The sequence below is a fragment of the Pleurodeles waltl genome, chromosome 7 (assembly GCF_031143425.1).
Source record: "Pleurodeles waltl isolate 20211129_DDA chromosome 7, aPleWal1.hap1.20221129, whole genome shotgun sequence".
Classification (NCBI taxonomy): Eukaryota; Metazoa; Chordata; class Amphibia; order Caudata; family Salamandridae; genus Pleurodeles; species Pleurodeles waltl.
Genome location: NC_090446.1, coordinates 1,428,987,427 through 1,429,000,132, shown reverse-complemented (window position 1 = coordinate 1,429,000,132; position 12,706 = coordinate 1,428,987,427).

Here is a 12,706-nt window from a genome sequence, read left to right as displayed (position 1 = left end):
TAGGCCTCATTGTAGCATTCCTCTGCCTTTGTCCTGGGATTTCTCACTGGGGTCAGTAGCCATGACAGGTTGGGGTACCCAGAGTCACCTGCAAATTTCGAGGGACAATGTTAGACACACACTAACCCGTAGGGACAACCCCATAACCAGACACCCATTAACACTGTATAGGGTCCTTGTCCTGACCTATTAGCCACACACGGTGCCTCTGGAGTTGCCCCATCACATAAGGGATGCTGCTATTCCTCAGAATGTAAGCGTCATGCACTGAGCCAGGAAATGTGGCATTCACATGGGAGATGTACTGGTCGGCCAAACACACTATCTGCACATTCATCGAATGATAGCTTTTCCGGTTTCTGTACACCTGTTCACTCCTGCGTGGGGGTATCAAGGCCCTATGATGTTGGGGATATGTCCCAGGGCATAGAAGTCACCTTTCACTGTAGGCAAATCCTCCACCTGAGGGAAAATGATGTAGCTACGCATGCGTTTCAGCAGGGCAGGGCAGACAACACTATGGACAGCACGTTAGAGAACATTGTCTGGGACAATCCTGATGCAATGGCCACTGTTGTTTGAAAAACCCACTTGCCAGGAAATGGAGTACTGACAGGACCTGCACTAGAGGGGGTATCCCTGTGGGATGGCAGATAGCTGACATCAGGTCACCCAATACAATATAAAACACACACCCACATCACCCACAAACCCCTACGGCCACAATTGTGAATTAAGGACAGAGAGAAACAGCACTGCTTAGAGTAGACCATCACACAGAGGCAAATCACAACATCACCCACACAATTACCACGCAGAAAACACCATACACCACCACACACATCACACTCTAAAACACATACAACATCCCTCACCTCATCCACACCACGCCATGGCACCCCAAAGACACCCCAGGTTCTCTGACGCAGAACTCAGGGTCATGGTGGAGGAAATAGAATGTGTAGAGCCCCAGCTCTTCGGGGCACAGGTGCAGCACACCACAATTGCTAGGAAGATGGAGCTATGGCAAAGGATAGTCGACAGGGTCAACGCGGTGGGACAGCATCCACGCAATCGGGAGGACATCAGGAAGCGGTGGAACGACCTACGGGGGAAGGTGCGTTCCATGCTATCAAGGCACAACATTGCGGTGCAGAAGACTGGCGGCGGACCCCCACCTACTCCCCCAGAATTTACAGCATGGGAGGAGGAAGTCTTGCACATCCTGCATCCTGAGGGCCTCGCAGGAGTAGGCGGAGGAATGGACTCTGGTAAGTCAATTCTTAACTACTTCTTCCCACCACCACCCCACCTGCACCTGGGCCCAGCCTGAGTGAGTCCTAGTCTCCAAAGTGGTTCCTCTTCAGTCCTGGACCCTTGTTGGTGGTGCAAAAGGTGTACAGAATGCCAAAATCCAGAACCTGGGACTAAGAAAATGTTTGTCTAGAAACTGCTCTGAGAACTGAGGGAAGACCAGGACCAAACTACTTGTCAATACCCCCAAGGTACATTACAGTTGTCTTGACTTCGATGCTGCTACTGATATGTTCTTCCCTGGAGCAGCAAATCCTGTTCAATGGTCCTTCACCTTCTGGAACATTTGTCAGCTACAGCCTCCTGCCTCATCCTGCTAGAGATTTTCTACTTTTAATAGTTGACTCTTGCCTCGTAGAACTTTCTCTTCTTAGAACTTTGTCACCAGAAATTCTTCTAAGTCCAAAGGTGAGCACAGATCGGGCCCAATCCACCTCTTGTATCCAACCCACACTCCATTGTGGTCAGCCAAATTTTTCAACTTTGACCTGGTGTTGCACTACTAGATGTCCTTGGTTGGCACTTTGATGTTTTAGGTGCTAGTTTTTCCTAATAAATTTAAAACATCTTAACACTGTTTGTTCTGATTCAATGTTTGATGTTTTGATGTCAAATATTAACAATTTCCCTATTTTTCTAAATTGGTGTCAGATTGTTCTTGCATTGGGTTTTCACTTTTTGTGAAAATACACCACAAAGTACTGTTTGAGTCCTGCATAAATACTTTACATTTGCTTCTAAGCTAACCCTGGCTGATTTATGTGTTGAGTTTCCCAGGGTTAAGCACAAATTAATTTAGTGGCTTTTTGTGGTTCATCCTGCCAGGGACTGTGGCAGTTGGTTGACCAGGGCTAAAACCTCAGTCTACCAACAACCCAATCACTCACAATGTGTTTTCATGTACTATATTTTATGGTATCAACATTGTGAAGTAATAAGCATTGCATTTGGTGTCCAAGTTATGTTTTGCATGGCAGTTGTGCAAGTTATGTATTGTGGGGATAACTATAATTTGCTAATCCCAGTTTTTTTTAGTTTTTAATCATTCACTTTAGCTGTACTTTAGGTGTTGTTTTATAAAAGAATTCCATTGTTTTTAAACATTTTGAAGGCACTCAGATAGATATATTTTCCAGAGATTCTGAATAAATCCAAATTTCATTACCACAAGACTATCCATATACTGATGATAGATAGTGAGTAGTTATAATGAGGCCAGCATTTCCACTGAAAACTATTTTTGTTTTCTTAATACCAATGGTGCCATTCAATGTAACTGTACAAAATGCAAAACAAATCATCCAATTTGGGTTTTTAGATGTATATTTTGTGCAGATATGTGGAAGTGGAACCAATGAGGACATCAAAAAATGTATGTTTCTCATTTTAAATCCTATAGGAAGCTTATGTGTGTGTGTGTGCCTGTGTATTCACCGAAAAAAGCCAAAGTTTCAAATAACGTTACAGTTAGGTGAATATGTCAGTGACAACTTTAACATTATGACCTAAAAGAAACACAGTAATTCACCAGTTATTGTTAGCAGATCTAACTCTAACTTGCACCCCCTCCGTGCACTGCTTATGACCTCACATATAAAATCACTCATGACATGTTCGATGACACCATTTATGACCTCACTGATGATATCTCAAATGATGAATAAATTGAATAAATCACTGATAACCATCCAAGCTTCTTTTGGACACATTACTGAATCAACTAGTATGGTATTATAGGGTTGAAAGTAAGTACAAAATAGGTCTGAATAATATAGAGCTTCATTAATGCCATCATGGATAAAATATCCCTTTGGTGTAGCAAGCATGGGTTATGTGCAACATTGACGCTTCACAGATATCCTATTTCACATAACAATCAACCACCGATATACAGGAAAAGTAAATTGCACACGGTGTGCAATCCATATACAGGAACTCAAAAAAGCCAAGTCCTTCAAGATCCTCAACGTGTCTTTTAAAATTAATAACCTACTATAGACAGCCTTTATCTGTATTCAATGCCTCACAGTCACCAAACCTATATTGAGAAATTAAGATGATATTAGTAGAAACGTGGGTACTTTAAGCAATGTTTACTCTATGGGAAGGGGTTTCCAGGACCAACTAAGAGTGAGGGAGTAGCAACCCCCCTTCTTTAATATATTATGACCCCAGGGGATGGGGACATGGACCCTGAAGGTCAACCCTATGCTGTGCAAGCCAAAGGCTGTGCGTGCTGTGAGGCTGGCAGGCTACTGGTGGTTTAGCTACAGGACCGGGCAGTTGGCTGAGACCTGTGACCAACCCGCCACTGCACATGTCCAAAGGCTGTGCACAGCATGTGGTTGGCTGTCTGCCTGGATTTGGATGCAATGCTGTGCTGCAAGTGAGGCCCTGCAGATAAACACAAGCCACGCACAGCCAAGGCCATGGACGGCATGAGGTTAGCTGTCTCTAGATGGCTGCCTGTGGAGAGTTGGATGAAGGGCCTCGCTGTAAGCCAGGCCCTGTGGCCCCCCCATGTCGTGTGCAACTAAAGTCCATGAACAGTGTGGGGTTGGATGCCTGTGGGGGTGCGTTGACTGCCTCTGGATGGGATGGCCAAGCGGCCGGGCTCAAATCCTCTGCTATGCAAGCCCAAAGGACGTGCACAGAATAGGGTTGGCAGCCTGTGGGGAGGCCAGGCCCCACAGGCAAGCCCCTGCTGCCCACGGCCAAAGTCCATTTGTGCTTAGGGATTGACTTCATGTATGGTAGTAAATTATTACTTTACATTAAAAAATGTCTAAATTACTTTAAAAAAACAAAGGTTAATGTAACATTATGGTTAAGTGTGATAAAAGATCTGTATTATTTAAAAAAGAAACCTTAGAAATTCCCTGAAATAACAAAGGTTACAGTAACATTATAATTAGGTGAATATGTCAGTGACAACATTAAGGTTTTGAACTAAAAAAAACAGAAATTTACCAGTTAGCAGAGCTCAAACTCCCACACTGCTTTAGTGTCTGTAGATTTGTGATTTTTTTTAAATTATTTTGGGTCTTTCAGTTTCTGGTCTGGGTTCACGAACCTGAGGCCCTACCTGAAGTTGGCTGGCCCTAGGGTGCATGCTTGGCTTTGTGAAAGCAACAGGGTCCAAAGAACCTACAAGAAAAAAGGGGTTTGTTCCAACAAGCCAAGGGAGCACTTCTAGGGCCACCCACTGGCCTGGGGGTTAGAGGATTGTCTCTTAGACCCATAACACCCACTTTCATTTTTTTTTGCTCGAAGTTGGCACCAAACAATGTATTATCTAATGGCAGCTGCAACAGAACTTTTCCTGTCATAGCTGTTTTTTCTGAAAGTTCTGGTTCATGCACCAGAGTTTCGATGATAGAAGAAAATGCTCCCTGTTAAAAATAGATTTATTTATTTTTTAGATTTTTTGAGGCAGCTCACTGTTATCAAGTCCTGTATTGCAATCTCTTAATGATCAATGGGCAGTACATATAAAACTCTCTCTCTTAATATCCTGTTGAATACTTTGTTGTACAGCAAATGTATATAAAAGTACCATATACGTTTATATGATAATAAGCCACGGGATGCCTATGAGTGAATTTTAGTTCCAGGCAAGCTTAGTTGTAATCTGGTTAGCAGTTTTCTAAGGGGCACATCTGTTATTGCACCCCCACTGACAAGCTGAAATGTTTTCACTCACACCATTTGATCAATAAGTTTTGTGCAACTCCAAAAATATAGGACAATCAAAAAAGTAACTTTTCAATGCAAACTGATTACTAGCCATAATTGCAGAGTTGCTTTTAGTGATAATGACTACGTAGAAGCAGATTTTTGCTTTGCTTAAAGCATTGGTGCTATTTAACAAAACACTATAGAACTTGATAATCAGATTGTGTGTGGCCATTACAGAAATGAGGCATGTCTCCTGAAAAAAGTGACAGGCTGAATTTTGTCATGAAAGGGAAATACAAATACATTTTCTAGACATGATAGCAAATAAAGGAAAATAAAACTAAAATTAGGCAGCTATTTATCTGGCTGCTGGGTAAATAGTGAATATTTGCTGCTATTTACTTGGCCTCCAGCTAAATAATAAGAATTATGGACTATTTAGCCAGAAGCCTTGAAAATAGCAGAGAGACCTCACTATTTACTTGGCTGATAGGTAAAATAGCAGAGAGCTCCCGGTCAAATAACAGAAAAACTTCACGATTCACCAGGCTGGTATCTAAATAGTTGAGATTCTGAACTGTATGTTGGACAGTCCTGTAAAAGAACTTCACTATTTATCCTGGTGCCGGCTGAATATTGGAGGTTCTGTACTGTTTGGCTGGCAGCCGTGCAAATAGCAAAAAAAGATCACTATTTACTCAGCCACTTGCTTAATAGTAGATATTCTGCACTGTTTGGCTGGCACAGGGGATGTGTGAATGGTAGTGGGGGTGGTGAGTGCATGTGAGAAGTGTGTGGTGATGGGCGTGCTGGTGATGGAGGTAGTGACTGAAGATGTAGTGCATGCAGGTGTGAGTGGAGATGAGACTGGGAGGAAGGAGGGAGACATGGAGGAGGGGGACACAGTGGAGGCAGTGGATGTTGGTATGTCTGCATGGGTATGATGCTTGTGTGAGTGCCTGTGGGATGTGTGGTGCTTATGTTTGCCTGAGCCACTTTTGTGTGTTGAGGTGTGTGCATGCTGGTCTGATGGTGTGCTTGGGATAGGCTGAGGTACAGGGGATTGGGTCTGGGTGGAGGAAGTTGGAGGGGGGAGGATGGACACAGAGGCAATGGCTGCCATCAGTGCAGAGGCAGAGCCTGAAATGCTCTCTGTTCGGCTGCCTGGCCCGATTGAATGCCCTCCAGGTATGCATTTGTTTGTTGCAAATGCCTCTCAACACCCCGGATGGCATTCAGAATGGTAGACTGCCCAACAGTGAGGGATCTCAGGATGTCAATAGCCTCCTCAATGAGGGCAGCAGGACTGACTGGGGCAGGGCCTGAGGTGCCTGGGGCGAAGGAGATGCCTACCTCCCTGGGTGAGCGGGCACGGGACACATGCTGAGGGGCTGCTGGGAGGGCAGTGCTGGTGGAGGGTGGCGGCTGTACCTGTTGATGCGGGGGCACAGAGGGGCCCACCACCGCAAGGGAGCTCCCTTCAGAGGAGGAGTCGCTGTCACTGCCGTCACCTCGTGTCCCTGCCGTGGAACTTCCCTCGCCCTCCGTCCCACTGGTGGCTTCAGACTCCAGGGACAAGTGGGATGCAGCTCCCTCCTGCTCCGGTGCCACTGCTCCTCCACCTGATGATGCTATTGCACACAAGAACAGGAAGACCACAAAAAAGGGGGGGGAAGACAGAAGAAAGTCATGTTCAGTGCATGCAACACCACTACCGTTGGCGGACACTACAGACACAGCAGCCCTATGCACTACGCCATGCACGAATAGTTCCTAGAATATTCACATGCCCATGGGGTACAAGGCCTAATCCCGATTGCTGCACACATGGAAGTCACAGGAGACTGACTAGGTGTAGATGGCACTAACCCCTAGTGGGGTTGGGGTTCCACTGAACCTGCCTCTCAAGCGACCTTGCCTACCAAGCTCGTCCTGGCCTAGGAGAACCCACTGCCCTCCTCCCCCACCCAGACACCTCATAATGCACGCAGAATCAGATGAATGTGACTGTACTCCCCCCCTTGTGGCTGCTGTGATGCCCTCAAGCGCCCATCCAACTCCGGATACGCCACCACCAGGAACAACAGGGTGGTCATGGTGCGACGGGCACCCCTCTCATGTTGGGAGGCCATACCCAGCTGGGCCTCCGCCGTCTTCTTGCATCCCTGATGACATGGCCACTGTTGTCTGAAAAGACCCACTTGTCAAAAAATGGAGTACTGACAGAACCTGCACCAGAGGGGGAATCCCTGTGGGTTGGCGGATGGGGGACATCAGGTCTGGCTCCAGCTGGGCACACAGTTCATGTATAGTGGCTCGGTCAAGCCTGTATCTAAGTATGATATGTCGTTCTTCCATTGTCGACAGGTCCACCAGCGGTCGGTACACGGGAGGATTCATCCTTCTCCTCGCAAGTCCAAGCGGACGGTGCCTAGGAAGGACAACATGGAGCACAGAGTCAAGCAACCCACAGGTTCGTTCACACAGCTTGCACAGTAAACGAATCGCTATGCATTGAAAGTCTTGTATGAGTGGCAATGCAAGGCCTAGGCCTGTGTGACGCAGTAGAAATTAGGCCATGTGGGCCCTTGAAATGGGGGCTGACTGACCTGTGAAGTGTGACAGTGGGATTTGAGGTCAATGCGCTGGCGTGGCACACCGTGGCGGTAGGCGGTCGAAGACCGCGGTGCTAAGCCGCATTGGTTAACATTGAACCCTATGGGTTTCAGGAGCCAATGACGATGTATGCCGGCGGTCGCGGTACACACCGCGGCGGTACGCACCGCCGCGGGCGTGACTGCCATTTTCTATCTGATTAATCACTCGAGACCTGATCATCCACAGGAGAGGACCTATACTGCAAGTGCTGCTGTGACCTCGGTCTGGGAGATACAATGGCTGCTGCGACTGGGGAAAGGGCCCCTGCCTTCACTTCAGAAGAATTGGAGAAACTTGTTGATGGGGTCCTCCCCCAGTATGCGCTACTCTACGGTCTTCCAGACCAACAGGTTAGTACACAGGGTGCACGTTGAATGGGCTATGCCTGTGTTGAGTGGGGTGGATGTAAGATGGTGGGGAGGTGAGCGAATGAGGAGTGCAACGCACGACAGATGAGAGCATGTGCCACATGGCAAGGTTGGAGAGGGGGGGCCACTCACATTGACCTGGCAGAAAAGTGATGATATTTCCTTTCCCACCCTGTACATGTCACATAGGTCAGTGCCCATCAGAAGATCGATATTTGTCGTGCCATCGCCAAGGACGTCCGGGCCCTGGGGGTCCACAACAGACGGGGCACCCACTGCCGAAAGAGGTGGGAGGACATCCGCCGCGGGACCAGAAAGACCGCTGAGTCTCTGCTGGGGATGGCCTCCCAACGTAGGAGGGGTGCCAGCCGCCAATTGATCCCCCTGATGTCCCGGATCCTGGCGGTGGCCTACCCCGATTTGGATGGGCGCGTGAGGACATCACAGCAGACACAAGGGGGTGAGTATCAGCACATTCAGCTATCTTTGCGTGCAGTGGAGGTGTCTGGGTGGGGGAGGAGGGCTGTGGGTATCCGTACGTCAGGGCGCATTCTGTAGGCTAGGCCCTTCCGTTAGGCATGGCCCTGTGCCCCCACCCCCCACCTCTGTAGGGTGCCAAGTACAGCTATCCATGGTCCGGCCTCACCCATTTGTCGTCCATAGACCTGTAGGCCTAGTCACAATAACTGAGTAGTGTACCCCGATTGCGCGGCCAAGTGCTGGGGGCTTCTGTCTCTGTCCTCTCCGCCAACGGTGTTGCCAATGCATGCACTCAACCTGTCTTCATTTCTCCCCCCCCCATTTTCTTTATCTCCCTGTTCATGTGTGCATTAGCATCATCAGGCAGAGGAGAAGTGGCATCGGCGCACGAGGGAGCTGCATCTCACATGGCCCCGGAGGGCCATGCAACAGACTCCGAGTACACCAGTGAGACGGAGGGCGAGTGGAGCTCCACAACGGGGACCCGTGGAGACGTCAGCGACACCGACACGTCCTCGGAAGGGAGCTCCCTTGCAGTGGCGGCAACATCCGTGCCCACCGCCACAACAGGTACAGCCGCCACCCAGCGCAGCAGCCCCGCCCTCCCAGCAGCCTCTCAGCCTTTGCTCCGTGCCCGCTCGGCCAGGAAGCCGGCCCTCTCCTTCGCCCCAGGCACCTCAGGCCCTGCCCCAGTTACCCCTGCTGCCCTCAGTGAGGAGGTCATTGACCTCCTGAGGACCATCATTGTTGGGCAGTCTACCCTTTTGAATGCCATCCAGGGTGTAGAAAGGGAGGTGCATCGGAGCAATGCATACCTGGAGGGCATTCATTCGGGTCAGGCTGCCCATCAGCGATCGTTCAGCGCTATGGCCTCAGCACTGACGGCAGCCATTGTCCCTGTCTCCAGCCTCCCTCTTCTAACTCCCTCCACCCAGTCCCAGTCTCCTGTTCCCTTGCCTATCCCATCCACACCATCAGACCAGCCTGCACACTCCTCAACACCCAAGGGCAGCTCATCCAGACATAAGCACCACAGATCACACAAGCATTCACCCAAGCAACATCCAGATGCAGACATGCCAGCAGTCACTACCACCTCTGTGTCCCCCACCTCCTCGTCTCCCTCCTCCCTCCCTGTGACGTCTCCACTCACACCTGCATGCACACCACCATCAGCCAGTACTTCCATCACCAGCACACCCTCCAGTACAGTCCGCACACGTGCAGTCACCACCCCCACTGCCGTTACACGTCCCCTGTGTCCTCTCCCAGTGTGTCTGTCACCCCCTCTTCCAAACCACACAAACGCAGGCAGCCACCCACCCAACAGCCATCCACCTCACGACAGCCTCCGTCACAAGCACCTGCACCCAAAGACAGCACACTTGACTCCTACAACCACATCCTCTTCCTCCACTCCCATAACCACTACACCTACCCGTCCCTGTCTTTCAAAAATGCTTTTCCTTTCTAACCTTGACCTATTTCCTAACACTGACCCACCCCCTCCATCTGGTAAGAGTCCAAAGAGCACCTCAGCCACCACCAGCCCTGCATCTACTATGACCATAGTGCAGGGCTATTGGAGTCCACCAGCTCCTAGGGCAGGAACATCGGCCAGCAGCAAGGGGACAGCCAGCCCACCCCCTGGGAAGAGGACAATAGTAGCCTTGCCCCGTCACCTGCCACATCATCAAAGGGAGGCAAAGGCCACAGAGCATCAGCGAAGGAGGGCAAGGGCAGCAGGGCGGAGAAGTCAGGCAGCAGGCGAGCTGCACAGGAGGGCCCCACCAGCCCCATTCCGGGTGTGACGGACGACACCCACGGGTCCAGGACTCCATCACAGGAGGGCCCGCGACCGCAAAGTCGGATGGCGACTGAGCGGGAGGTATTGGCCAGGTCTGGCTCCCTAGAAACACAGGACAGGCACCGCTGAACAGGGGCCGCCGTGAGAAGAACTGCTGAACAAGGCCCTGCCGTGAGAAGCACCGCTGAACAGGGGCCGCAGTGAGAAGCACCGCTGAACAAGGGCCACGTGAGAAGAACCGCTGAACAGGGCCCGCCGTGAGAAGCACCGCTGAACAGGGCCCCGCCGTGAGAAGCACTGCTGAACAGGGCCCCGCCGTGAGAAGCACCGCTCCGCTGGGCCCTTCCTGTCAAGCACCGCTCCACTGGGCCCTTCCTGTCAAGCACCGCACCGCTGGGCCCCGCCGTCTCAAGCACCGCTCTGCTGGGCCCTTCCTGTCAAGCACCGCACCGCTGGGCCCGCTGTCTCAAGCACCGCTCCGCTGGGCCCTTCCTGTCAAGCACCGCTCCGCTGGGCCCTTCCTGTCAAGCACCGCACCACTGGGCCCGCCGTCTCAAGCACCGCTCCGCTGGGCCCTTCCTGTCAAGCACCGCTCCGCTGGGCCCTTCATCTCAAGCACCGCTCCGCTGGGCCCCGCCGTCTCAAGCACCGCTCCGCTGGGCCCTTCCTGTCAAGCACCGCTCCGCTGTGCCCCGCCGTCTCAAGCACCGCTCCGCTGGGCCCTTCCTGTCAAGCACCGCACCGCTGGGCCCCGCCGTCTCAAGCATCGCTCCGCTGGGCCCTTCCTGTCAAGCACCGCTCCGCTGGGCCCTTCCTGTCAAGCATCGCACCGCTGGGCCCTTCATCTCAAGCACCGCTCCGCTGGGCCCCGCCGTCTCAAGCACTGCTCCGCTGGGCCCTTCCTGTCAAGCACCACACCGCTGGGCCCCACCGTCTCAAGCACTGCTCCGCTGGGCCCTGCCGTCTCAAGCACCGCTCCGCTGGGCCCTTCCTGTCAAGCACCGCTCCGCTGGGCCCTTCCTGTCAAGCACCGCACCGCTGGGCCCCGCCGTCTCAAGCACCGCTCCGCTGGGCCCTTCCCGTCATGCACCGCACCGCTGGGCCCTTCCTGTCAAGCACCGCACCGCTGGGCCCCGCCGTCTCAAGCACCGCTCCGCTGGGCCCTTCCTGTCAAGCACGCTCCGCTGGGCCCTTCCTGTCAAGCACCGCTCCGCTGGGCCCTTCATCTCAAGCACTGCTCCAATGGGCCCCGCCGTCTCAAGCACCGCTCCGCTGGGCCCTTCCTGTCAAGCACCGCTCCTCTGGGCCCTTCCTGTCAAGCACCGCACCGCTGGGCCCTTCAACTCAAGCACCGCTCCGCTGGGCCCCGCCGTCTCATGCACCGCTCCGCTGGGCCCCGCCGTCTCAAGCACTGCTCCGCTGGGCTCCGCCGTCTCAAGCACCGCTGGCCCATTGACAGTGCCGGTTCTGTGTCGAGCAGGGCTTCACGAAGCACTCTGGGCACCATTCCTCCTCCATTACCAGTGGAGTCGGTAATCCAGCTGATGGACTGTGGCTTTGCACTCCCCAGGATGGTACAGTGGGCAACCCACCCACTGTAGAGACTTGTGAGACTGTGGCTTTGCACTCCCCAGGATGGTACAGTGGGCAAGCCACCCACTGTAGAGACTTGTGAGACTGTGGCTTTGCACTCCCCAGGATGGTACAGTGGGCATGGTGGCCCCTCGTGGATCTGGCGTCGTGGACTCATGTGGCTGAGGTGCCCCCCCTTCCCTTCCCCCTGAGGTGCCTGTAGTTTTCTCATCTGATGCCCCAGCAGTGTTCTCTCCAATGGTATCTGGTCTCCTGTGTGGGCTTTGCCCATGTGTTTGTGCACATTGGCCCACAGACTATGGAACTTTGACAAAATGTGCAGGACTTATTGCCTATGTATATATTTTTCACTATGTTCATTCTTTATTTTGTATCTTTCATATTGCATATTTCTAATAACTTAAATAGAGCTATTATGTACGTAAAATTTAAACATCATTTTAATGATGTCTTTGCATTATTCCGGGAGGTTTGGGGGGTGTAACTCTGACTTGTTGCTCTGCATTGGGGTGTGGGTATTTGGGGTGGGGGGGTTGGGGGGTGGCGTATGTGTGTGCCCGTAACCTTTCCTCCTCCCCCCTCCCCTGTGTCGTAGGTGCAGTACTCACCGTTGTCGTCTGTGCCGGCGTTCGTACTCGTGGTAGATGAGCAGGTAGACAATAGCTGGTAGGATGTTTAATTCGGGTTCCATGCTGTCCAGATTCCTCGTGGAGTGTGTAGAGGTGAGCGTTTTCCCGTTCATAGTCTGTTTCCGCCGTGTTTTTATCGGCGGGGCTCCCGCCCCGGAAAAGGTGGCGGATTGGTGAGT